Source organism: Pongo abelii, chromosome 19 (assembly GCF_028885655.2).
Source record: "Pongo abelii isolate AG06213 chromosome 19, NHGRI_mPonAbe1-v2.0_pri, whole genome shotgun sequence".
Classification (NCBI taxonomy): Eukaryota; Metazoa; Chordata; class Mammalia; order Primates; family Hominidae; genus Pongo; species Pongo abelii.
This window is the reverse complement of record NC_072004.2, coordinates 53,699-66,513: the sequence shown is the minus strand read 5'-3', so window position 1 is coordinate 66,513 and position 12,815 is coordinate 53,699.

The window sequence follows — 12,815 nt, the reverse complement described above, 5'->3', positions numbered from 1 at the left end:
CTCGGTGCTGTGGAAGTAAGGAGACCTCTTTACCCCCACACTGCCTGACCCCGGCATATTGGAGCTGCCTCCTTCTGCAGCCCCAGACAGCTCTCCCAGCTTCCTGTTGAATCTGCAGCCAGTTACCCCTGGGGAGACCAAGCCTTGCTGGTGGAGGGGAGATAAACAAGCTCACCAAATCATTATTCTTAATTTGCAGGAAGGCCAAAGCTCTCTCTGAGCCAAGCTCTATTCTAAAGACATTTTTTTACTGTTTAGAAGCCTTTGATTCCTTTACTTCCCAGCAACTGGCTGAGTTCCCAGGGCTGAAGTTGCCTTGAAGTTTGACTGCTGAATAAGAAAAAGAGTTTTCCTCTATTTTGTTGTTAACTCAATCCAGAGTTTGAGCTGGGAGCATAAAGATTTCAAACATACTGAATAGGATTTCTTCAACTAGATTGTTTTGGAAAACACAAATATGACATCTGAGAAGGACAGATACAAAAGAAAAAGAAGTCTCAGTTCCAGGCTAAGGTGGACGGAAAGGGGGTGCCCTAAGGAGGCTCGAACCTGAGACAGTCTATAAACCAGAAAAACCTCCCCTAGAGTTTGGGGGCTGCCGTGCAGCTGCTCACATTTTTATCTTGCTAAATTAAGAATATAAAATAATAACCATTGGATAAGATCACCCTTATTTTATAAAAGAGAGGGGAAAAGTCAACAAAAAAGGATTTTTTTTTTTTTAATTAAAGGGATTTAACTTTACGAAAAACTTCCTACATTGCCCTGTGCTTTTCTTATTTTGTCCTGGGTGAGTAAAGCTGTCAGCTTCTCGGCTTCTGTAAACCACCAGGGTAGGACCAAGACTTGGAGGCCGGATACTAGAATGCCTGGATTCCAGGCTCGGGATCCCGCTGTGGACGCCTGGGTTCCAGGCTCGGGATCCCGCTGTGGACGCCTGGGTTCCAGGCTCGGGATCCCGCTGTGGACGCCTGGGTTCCAGGCTCGGGATCCCGCTGTGGACGCCTGGGTTCCAGGCTCGGGATCCCGCTGTGGACGCCTGGGTTCCAGGCTCGGGATCCCGCTGTGGACGCCTGGGTTCCAGGCTCGGGATCCCGCTGTGGACGCCTGGGTTCCAGGCTCGGGATCCCGCTGTGGACGCCTGGGTTCCAGGCTCGGGATCCCGCTGTGGACGCCTGGGTTCCAGGCTCGGGATCCCGCTGTGGACGCCTGGGTTCCAGGCTCGGGATCCCGCTGTGGACGCCTGGGTTCCAGGCTCGGGATCCTGCTGTGTTGCGTGAGCGGGGATCGGGTGTTCTCTGTGCTGGGTTGTGCAGTCCAAGTTGTGCAGACACAGCCTGGGTTTGAATCTAGCCACGGGGCCCTGCAGAAGGCCGCTGTGCCTCAGTTTCCCCATCTGTAAAATGGCAGTAGTTGCTGTGCCCTGCTCATGGACCTGTGGTGAGTCCCCCTGTCTGGCTCTCGTGTCTGCTCACTGGCTGCTGCTTGTGGTTGCTTGTTAGATGTGGCTCCTACAGGCCCTTGCAGGTCTGTGTAGACTCAGAGGAGTCGGGGGGCAGAAAGGAGCTTTGGGGATGGAAGCACCAGGCCAGTGAAAAGAGACGCGGCGGATTCGACGTGGCCACACGGGGCCAGGCAGTCCCCAGAGATCATGCCCAGCTCCGTCTTCCAGGTCCTGAAAGTTTATCTAAGGACCTCAGCAGGTACTTGGTAGCATAAAGAGAGGGTGGTGGGGCATGGGGCCCTTCTGGCTGAGAGTGCCTTTTGGAGAAGGGGTCTGTCCCTGATGGAGCATTTCTCAGATCTGCACCCTGACAGATGGGCCACCAGGGGACCCCGGAAGACTGAACTCCTGTCTCCTACCACACACACACGTACACACACACACGCATAAGCACACATACACAGTGACATTTTCCTCACCCTGAGTAACACAGGATCTGTGAACACCAATTCTAGTCATTTCAGTGTGTGTACAGCTGTGTGTGTATACAGCTGTGTGTGCGTGTACAGCTGTGTGTGTACAGCTGTGTGTGTGTGTGTGCATGTGCACATGAGCCTCTGTGTGTACACCTGTGCCTGTGTGGGTGTGCACCTGTGCCTGTGTGGGTGTGCACCTGTATGTGCCTGTGTGGGTGTGCACCTGTATGTGCCTGTGTGGGTGTGCCTTTTAGGGTGTGTACACCTGCGTGGGTGTGCATCTGGAATGGTGTGTGAATACACATGTGGTCTTGGGTACATATATGCATGTGTGTGCACACACGTACAGCCTACACACACAGAACTGTGCACACACTCAAGTGACTAGAGTTGGTGTTCAGAGATCCTGTGTTGCACATGTATATATGTAAGTATCTGTGGATATAGGCTGAGCATAAAAGAATTTAAAAGTTTGTTCTGGCCAGGCGCAGTGTCTCATGCCTGTAATCCCAGCTCTTTGGGAGGCTGGGATGGTGGATCACTTCAGGTCAGGAGTTTGAGACCAGCCTGGCCAACATGGAGAAACCCTGTCTCTGATAAAAATACAAACAATTAGCTGGGCGTGGTGGCAGGCGTCTGTAGTCCCAGCTACTTGGGAGGCAGAGGGAGGAGAATCACTTGAACCCAGGAGGCAGAGGTTGTGGTGAGCCAAGATCTCACCACTGCACTCCAGCATGGCGACAGAGCCAGACTCCGTTTCAAACAAACAAACAAAAAAAGCTTTCTCTGACATCTCTCTCTCCCCCTTTCCACCCATCCTCCTCTTTTCTCTCTTTTATTCCTTTGCTGTAATGGAAAAAAGGAAAGGCAGCCAAGGAGACCAGCAAAGGGCCAGCGAGCTTGAAGTCACATAGACCTAGATTCAAACCCCAGCTTTGTTATTCTCTGTCTAGTGATACTGAGCAAGTCACTTAACCCCTCCAAGCCTCAGTTTCTCATTCATACCGTGGGATAAAAACATTTGCCTGACATAGCACACGACAGTAAGAGTGCGTGAATTCAGAGTGGGTGGCTGTGCAGTGGGTGGCTAAGTGGCTGACTCTGGGGTCAGACTGGGTTTGCAGCCACCTGCTGTGTGAGTTTCTAATAGGGTGACCGTGGACAGTTTGTTACCCCCCTGTGCCTCCGTGTCAGCATCCCTAAGACTGTCACCTTGTGGAGCTGCTATGAGGAGTGAATGTGGTGGCATATTTAACACCTTACAGCAGTGCTTGGCACATAGCAGGAGCTTTATAAGGGGCAGTTATTAAAATGTGTATCAAAAGCACTTAGGAAAAAAAAGAGAGAAAGCAAAAAAGCATTTGGACTTTTTTTCTCTTTAGAGACAGGATCTTGCTCTGCCACCCAAAGCTGGAGTTCAGCGGCGAGATCCTAGCTCACTACATCCTGGAACTCCTGGGCTCAAGCAATCCTCCCACCTCAGCCTCCCAAGTAGCTGGGACTACAGGTGCAGCCACTGTGTCCAGGTAATTTTTGAAAAAAAATTTTTTTTGTAGAGACAGGATCTCACTAGTTGCCCAGGCTGGTCTGGAACTCCTCTTAAAATCCTTTCACCCTGCCTTCCCAAAGTGCTGGGATTACAAGCATGAGCCACCATGCCCAGCCTATTTAGAGTTTTTAGGAGGGATGGAAATGATCTAAAATTGGATTGTGCTGGTGGTTGCACAAGTCTTTAAATTTACTAAAAATCATTAAATTGTGCACTTAAAATGGTTGAATTTTATGGTGTATAAATTGTGCCTCAATACAGCTGTTTTTTAAAATCATTTAGAGTTAGTGAAAAAGCAACTTGCAGAATAATATACACAGTATTGTTGTCATTTATGAAACGTTTTAAACTATGTAAAACAATACTTCTCTAATACAAATATATGTCGTAAAAATATCAAATGCAGCCTGGAATAATATATGTAAATTTCATAATTATGCTTGCCCCTGGGATGGGGTTGAGACACAAGAAGGGAATTTTTATCTGTAATGTTTTATTGTATTTATACTTTTAAAAGACCAGGAAAGCTGGGCAGTGATGTCACATAAAGTCATAACATAAAAACGGCAAAGCCAGGCACAATGGCGTGGGCCTGCGGTCTCAGCTACTCGGGAGGCTAAGGCAGGAGGATCGTTTGCGTCCAGGAGTTCAAGTCCAGCCTGGGCAATATAGCAAGTCTCCACCTCTAAAAAAATAAATAATCATGGGGGCAGGGAGAGGTGCCTAATGAGAGAAACACACGCTGGGGGTGGGGAAGGCTGGCAACTTCCTGTTTCATGAGTTGGGTGGTGACTGTGCTGATGTCTGCTTTAATCATTTTAGGCAACTGTGTTTTATGCAGTTTTATATGCTGTCGTTCACAATCTTATGGGTTCAAAAATCTCAGGCTGGGAGCAGTGGCTCGCACCTGTAATCCCAGCACTTTCGGAGGCTAATGGGGGAGGATCACTCTAGCCCGGTAGTTTGAGACCAGCCTGGGCAACATGGTGAAAACCCGTCTCTGCAAGAAAATACAAAAAAATTAGCAGGTTGTGGTGGGATGTGCCTGTAGTCCCAGCTACTGAGGGGGCTGAGGTGGGAGGATCACTTGAGCCCAGGAGGTGGAGGCTGCAGTGAACCGTGATTGTGCCACTGCACTCCAGCCTGGGCGACAGAGCAAGACCCTGACTCTTAAAAGAAAAGCAAACCAAACAAAACCCTCCATAAAAAATAAAAATGTTAGTTTGGGTGGATATGTTTTGGGATTTGTTATGTTATTTTCTACAGTCTTGTGTATTAAAATTCAAAATAATTAAAACAAAATTATGGCCTGCCTTGCAGGTTGGGGTGGGGGCTGTTGGGTATTTGGGATAACACACTGAAGTGCCTGGGGAAAGGGAGGGAGGCTTGCCCGCCCTCCTCAACTAGGGGAGCCCCGAGGCGTGGCTGTCTCCATTCCCCGGAGGAGCAGCCTGCCCCCCCAGGCTCCCAGACGCCATCAGATGCTTGGCAAAGGGGCCTCAGACAGCCTCCCTGATTTACGAGGCTCTACACGTTCCCCGCTGATGGCTGGCCCTCCCCTCGCCCTCCCTCCTCCCTCTAAACGCTGCTGTCTCCAAGGCCACAGGCCCAGAGTGGGAGCCGCACAGGCAGGGAGGAGCCGGGCTGGCCTCCCCCCTCCTCCCACCCAGCTGCCCCGTCACCCGGTGGTCGGCCCCATGGCTGCCTCCCTTCCACCTCCGTGAATTGAGTGCTTGCCCTCCGTGAGCCAGGCACCAGGCTAGGCCTCTGCCTCCAAGGAGCCTTGCAGACCAGAAATGAGCAGGACCTGAACACAGCTGCTTTCCACGGTTCCCCAGGCCTCTCTAGGAGTTGGCCTCGAGTGAGAACTTCAGTGAGGATGAGCCCCCCATGGGATGGTTTGGTGCCAGAATATTCCAGGAGGAGGCCCTGGCCAGTGCAAAGGCCCTGAGATAGGTGTGGCTGTGAGCCTGGGCAGGTGTGAAAGTGGGGAGGGTAGGACAAAAGCATGAAATGGGTTCTTCCTGAGTACTAAGAACTTTCTAGCAAGGCCCTGTGGGAGGGGTTAGCCACAGTCACCACCGGGGCTGCTGGAAGCCAGGTGGGGTAGGAACAGTCTCCCCACTGGCCGCACTGGGGTAGACTTCGAGCCCTGAGCTAGAACCCCAGAGGGAGCCAGGAGCCCTGGCCCTGCCTCACCGTTACTGTATGACCTTGGACAGCTCAGGCCACCTGTCGGTCTCCATTTCCACATTCACAAAGCTGGTGAAAGCTCTGCCGGAACTCCCGCTTCAGAATACTGGGCCCTACCCTGGGCCGGAAGCCTGGGCTCCCTGGGAATGGGTCCTGTGAATCTCCCAGAGGGTCCCAAGGCAATCAAGTTGGACCCCACAGCTCAAGGGCCACAAAGATGGTGATGCCCCATTCACGTCCTCAAGAAATTCAACACTGTTGGGGAGACACACTTGAACTATAATCACCAAGTGTGGTAAGGCCCATAAGGGTGGCACAGATGTGGCCCTGCCAGGGGACCATTGTGGAAAGCTCGTTGGAGGAAGCGACACCTGAGTAGGGTGTTGAGGGCAGCATAGGCGTGTGCCAGGCGGTCAAGGGTGAATGAGGCTGCCCAGCAGGCAGAGCGATCGAGCAGGGGCGTGGTGGCTGGAGCTCACTGCTGTGTTTGGGCGCTGGGCTGTGGTGGGAGTGGGGAGATGGGGGGTACTGAATGAGTTATAGGGACACTTCATCCCTGAGTCTTTGACTCTGAATGCAGACAGCAAAGGGCTCCCCGCACTGACCCATAAGACAGGTGGAGCCCACAGCATCAGTAGCCTCCAGGGGAGTGTGATAGGAGGGTGACCACATGCCAAGGCCACAGGACGAGTGCAACAGGAGCCACCGGGCCTCCACCCTGTGCCCCGTAGGGCCCCTTCCCACCAAGAGCTCCAGCCAGGCTCAACCACAAGCAGCTCCCCAAACACCACACTCCTCCCCATGCCCGGCCTCAGCATGTGCTGTTCCCCCTGCCCGGACCCCTTCCTGCTTCCTGCAGCTCTTTGCTGGGCTAACCTTTTCTCAGCCTTGAGGTTCCAGGACTGAGGCCAACACAGTGCTTCTTGCTCTTGCCTTAGGGCAGAAGAGGGGTTAGGGAGACAGCGGGTGGGGCTGCAGAGGCAGGGGCTGCCGTGTGGTCACCCTGATGCAGACCCCCAGCCCTCTGAGGAAGGCTGGGCATGAGCCTGAAGGCCAGGCCTTGTAGGGAGTCCGGGACCCCTGGATCATTGTCCTGTGGGTTCAAGGGAGCGGAGGACTGGCCCAGCACTGGCAGGTGCCACCAAGGATGGTAAGCAAAGCTCAGCTCAGCTCGCCCTCCCTACTCACCCACAAAGAACTATGCTCTGCCACCTGCAGCCTTAACATGTTGGGCAAGCATGCCCCTTCACGGGGGCAGGGGAACAGGTAAGTGTCACAGGCCAGGGGAACAGGTACCTGTCACGGGGGCAGGGGAACAGGTACCTGTCACGGGGGCAGGGGAACAGGTACCTGTCACGGGGGCAGGGGAACAGGTACCTGTCACGGGGCCAGGGGAACAGGTAACTGTCACAGGCCGGGGTAGGTGACAGTGGTCAAGGGTGTCAATTCTGGAGCCAGACTGTCAAGCCTCAGGGCCAGCCTGCTTCTTTCTAGTTATGAGAACTTGGCCATTTGCTTAACCCTCACTGACTCAACACACCCTATTTTACGGTAATAATTATATGTTTATTTCAATGTGCCATAGAGAGACATAATCAGCACATCAATTCCCATCATAGATATTATTGTTAGGACAAAGCTAACCTGGGTATTTAAGGGATTTTTAAGTAAGTCTGTTTAAAGAAAAGTACTAAGTAAATAATGGTGCAGGTTCCAGTTGGGAAGCTGATTCGTAAGTGATGAAAGTTAAGGTAATGCCAGCTGGGGTTTTCCTTAGACCCAGTGGTCTTCGAACTGTTCCCCAGACCCTGGGAGTCCCAGAAGGTTCCAGGCAGGCAGAGATGCACAGACTAGGGGGTGGGAGAGGGGTCAGAGTTGCTCTCCAGGGGAGCATGAGGAAGCTGCTCATGGACCAAGTGCTCTCCCCGGTGCAATTTAAATTTGTTTATTGTGAGCTTATTTTTACCTGCTTTTTTTAGTGTGGTAAAATAGACATAACCTAAGATATACCATTCCAACCATTTTTCTTTTCTTTTCTTTTCCTTTTTTTTTTTTTTGAGATAGGGTCTTGCTCTGTCACCCAGGCTGGTATACATTCTGCAGCCTCGATCGCCCTAGTTCAAGGGATCCTCCCCGCTCCTCCCGAGTAGCTGGGACTACGGGTGCATGCTACCTTACCCCACTGCTTTTTTTTAAATTTTTTGTAGTGATGGGGTCTCACTGTGTTGCCCAGGCTGGTCTCGAATCCCTGGCCTCAAGCGATCTCCCACTTCGGCTTCCCAAAGTGCTGGGATTACAGGTGTGAGTCACTGTACTTGGTCTTTTCTTTCTTCTTTCTTTCTTTCTTTCTTTCTTTCTTTCTTTCTTTCTTTCTTTCTTTCTTTCTTTCTTTCTTTCTCTCTTTCTTTCTTTCTCTCTTTCTTTCTTTTTCTTTCTTCTTTCTCTTTCTTTCTTCTTTTTCTTTCTTTCTTTCCCTCTTTCTTTCTTCCTTCTTTCTTTTCTTTCCTTCCTTTCTTCTTTCTTTCCTTCTTTTTTTTTTTTTGAGACAGGGTCTCACTGTGTTGCCCAGATTGAGTGCAGTGCTGAGAACATGATTCACTGCAGCCTCAACCTCCTAGGCTCAAACAATCCTCCTGCCTCAGCCTCCCCAGCAGCTGGGACCACAACGTGTGCGCCACTGCACCCGGCTAATTTTTAAAAAACATTTTGTAGAGAAAGAGTCTCACCATCTTTCCCAGCCTGGTCTCAAACTCCTGGGCTCAAGTGATCCTCTTGCCTTGGCATCCCTAAGTGCTGGGATTATAGGTGTGAACCATTGTGCCAGGCCATTTCAACATTTTTTTTTTTTTTGAGATGCGGTCTCGCTTCTGTTGCCCAGGCTGGAGTACGGTGGCATGGTCTTGGCTCACTGCAATCTCTACCTCCTAGGTTCAAGGGGTTCTCCTGCCTCAGCCTCCTGAGTAGCTGGGATTATAGGCGACCACCACCACGCCCAGCTAATTTTTGTATTTTTAGTAGAGACGGGGTTTCACCATGTTGGTCAGGCTGGTCGTGAACTCCTGACTTCAGGTGATCTGCCCACCTCGGCCTCCCGAAGAGCTGGGATTACAGGTGTGAGCCACCGTGCCCAGCCCATTTCAACCGCTTTTAAGTGTACAGTTGAGTGGCATTAAGTACAATCACAATGTTGTACAACCATCACCACTATCCATTTCAGAACTCTCTCATCATCTCAAACAGAAACTCTGCATCTATCAAATAAAAACCCCCTATTCTCTACCCCAAAACATCTGGCAACCTCTATTCTACTTTCAGTCTCTGTGAATTTGCCTATTCTAGGGCTAAGTTTTTCCAACAGGCTAATACACATGCCTGGTAAGAATTCACAGAGCAGAAAAGTTTCCCTGTCCTCTAGTGCTCTTCCCAGATGAACTGTTGTTACCAGTTTCCTGTTCATTCTTTCAGAGGTATTCTGTGCATATACATACCAATATTCATGTGTATACATATCTTTTCATTTATTTACAAAGGGAATATGCTTTTTATGCCTCTTGCTTTTTTATTTAACAATAAATCTGGGAGATGAAAAGATATTTAGTACATCAGAATATCAATATCTCTTCCATATCGGCACACACATCTTTGTTAATGGTTATGCAGTATTCTATTGCATAGGTGAGGCATACTGTATTTAGCCAATCCCTTATTGATAGAAGCTCTTCAATTTTTAATTTGTTGCATTTATCTATTGATAGCACATGCCCACCCTTAGCAGCAGAAATGAAGTAGCACCTAGTTAGCAAGGAGAACTAATTAAACTTAAAAAAAAAACCTACCAGACTAGCGAAAATTCAAGTCTGGCAATACCAAGTGTTGACAAGGACATGGAGGAACTGGCACTGTTACAGATGGTTGGTGAGAATGGCGATGGTTCTAACCAGTTTGGGGAGCAGCTAGGCACTCTCTAGTCAAGCTAAAGATATACAGACCCTAGGCCCAGTAAATTTCCTATCCAAGAAACTCTAAAGCAACTCTCCCTGGCCAGGTGTTGTGGCACACGCCTGTAATCCCAGCACTTTGGGAGGCTGAGGTGGGAGGATCACTTGAGCTCAGGAGTTTCAGACTAGCCTGGGCAACCTGGCAAACCCTCTCTCTACAAAAATTATACAAATTAGCCAGATGTGGTGGTGTGCACCTGCAGTCCCAGCTACTTGGGAGGCTGAGGTGGGAGGATCACCTGAGCCCAGGGAGGTTGAGACTGTGGTGAGCCGAGATGGCACGATTGAACTTTAGCCTGGGCAATAGAGTGAGACCCTGTCTCAAAAAAAAAAAATCCCATATATGGACCAGGAAACAGGAATAGCCATTGCAGCATGTTGATGATAGCTACGCATAGGAACCAACTTAAATGTTCAACAATAGGAGAAAAGAGAAATTATGGCGTATTCACATAGTGGAACAGTAGACAGCAATAAAAACAAACTATAGCTAGATGCACCAACAGGAAAAAACTTCACAAACAATAAGTCAAAAATGAGTTTAATGAGGTTACATACAGTATGATGCCGTTTTTACAAAGTTTTAAAGCATGCAAAACAATACCATATATTGTTTATAGGTACACACATTTGTAGTAAATGTAAAACCCAGTTCATGTAAGCCTGGGCAACATAGCAAGACCCATCTTTAAAAAATAAAACATAAAAAATTAGCTGGACATGGTAGTGCATATCTGTGGTTCTGGCTACTCAGGAGGCTGAGATGGGAGGATCACTTGAGCCCAGGAGTTCAAGACTGCAGTGAGCCATGATCACTCCACTGAATTCCAGCCTGGGTAACAAAGCAAGGTCCAGACTCTTAAAAAAAAAAAATGGTGGGGGGTGCCAGGCATGGTGGTTCACGCCTATAATCCCAGCACTTTGGGAGACCGAGGTGGGCAGATCACCTGAGGTCAGGAATTCAAGACCAGCGTGGCCAACATGGTGAAACCCCATCTCTACTAAAAATACAAAGAACTATGCCCGCCAAGCATGGTGGCAGTCACCTGTAGTCCCAGCTACTCAGGAGGCTGAGGCAGGAAAATTGCTCGAACCTGGGAGGTGGAGGTGGCAGTGAACCGAGATTGCGCCATTGCACTTCAGCCTGGGCAACAGAGTGAGACTCTGTCTCAAACACAAAAGGTGGAACACGTTATCATTGAAAGCTACCACTTGCATTGTTAATACCTTTGAATTGCATCATGAATTCAAAGCGATTGGAGGGAACATTTGTGGCTGTTGGCCCTGGGTTTCCACCAGCCCTGGGCTGGTTAGAGTTTCTACCCATTCTAATTCACGTATAATGCTGAGAAGTGCACTCCAATCATGAAGACCCTGGGCTTTAGTGGTCCCTAGGCCTGTGGGAGGGAGGCTCGTCTGTGCTGTGATATAAGCCTCAGCCTCTGCCCCTCTTTCTCCCAGAGGTCATTTCTAGAGCTTCCCCAGAGGATTCAGCATTATCTCTCTGTGACATCTAATCTCCTGCCTTAGGCAGCCTGATCCTGGGCTAAGTCTCTCCTGGCAGGGGAAGCTCTCACCCAGCCTCTTTCAAATCCCACAGCACAGACCTTGGCAGTGTGGAGGGAGAGAGCCTGCTTCTTCCGCCCAGCCCTGGGCAGCCTTCTGGTGTCCCAGGATAGAAAAAAGACTCACATTTCTTTGCACCGCTGAGCCCATCACTGCGGCACCAGAGCATTTGACATCTGCAAAACAACATCATTAGGTAGGTGTTAACTTTTCCCCACTGGTAGGCCTGGTGCTCGTAAATGGACTGTGACGAGTGTAATGTGTTTATGAAAATGTGCATAATAAATTATCAGAAATAGGCTGCATTTTTAATATCGCTTAATATATCAAGTTGGCCTCTAAGCAGCCACAAGCTATATTGCAAATGCTGAACTGACTTGCTGGTGTCAGCGCTCCCTCATGCTCTCCATGCTGAGGCCATAGTGTATGCCAAGACGGAGGCAGGGGACCCCAGAGTGGTGGTTCCTACCTCCCGTCCTGACTTCCCCTCCATCATCTGGAATCTAAAGAAAAATGGGCTTCGTTTATCACTGGGCCCCCTACAGACCGCAGCACGGGGCCTGTTACAGGGCAGGTGCACAATAAATATTTGTTGGAATGTGGCTTCATGAATAAATGAATGGACAAGAGACCTTGGAAGGCCCCTCTCCATCAACCAGCAACATTGTTTGGATTTCCTCCATCCAAGCGCCTCTGTTGGGTTAAAATTTTCTGTTAATACAGAGAACGTTCTATTAGCATAGCAGGACAAGATCTCCTCCGGTAATCAGGGAAGGTGGAAACGGGGGACACATGTTAGGCCTGGGTCAGAGAGGGCCCTTCTTCTCCGGGCACATGGACACCAGCCAAGATGCCAACCAAGGAACATCCAGCCAAGTGCTGCACAGAGGGCATTTCCTCAAAAACACACGTTACCTACTCTAAGAAGAGCCGTTAACTGGTCCTTCTCTGCCGAGACCAGCTTGGTCGGGGAGACCCTAACCCAGCAGCACTAGAGGAATTAAAGACACACACACAGAAATATAGAGGTGTGAAGTGGGAAATCAGGGGTCTCACAGGCTTCAGAGCTGAGAGCCCCAAACAAAGATTTACCCACATATTTATTAACAGCAAACCAGTCATTAGCATTGTTTCCATAGATATTAAATTAACTAAAAGTATCCCTTATGAGAAACGAAGGGATGGGCTGAATTGAAGGAATAGGTTGGGCTAGTTAACAGCAGCAGGAGCGTGTCCTTAAGGCACAGATCGCTCACGCTATTGTTTGTGGCTTAAGAACGCCTTTAAGGGGTTTTCTTTCCTGGGTGGGCCAGGTGTTCCTTACCCTCATTCTGGTAAACCCACAACCTTCCATTGTGGGCGTTAAGGCCATTATGAACATGTCACAGTGCTGCAGAGGTTTTGTTTATGGCCAGTTTTGGGGCCAGTTTATGGCTAGATTTTGGGGGGCCTACTCCTAACACTTCCCCACCAGGAAAGAGGTCAGAATACCCAAACAGGAGGAGATCAGACTCCCCAGTGTGGCTTTGCCAAACCTCTCTGGAAATTCCAGCACCTGCCTTGGGTTAGGCACTCGCTTCTCCAGTGAA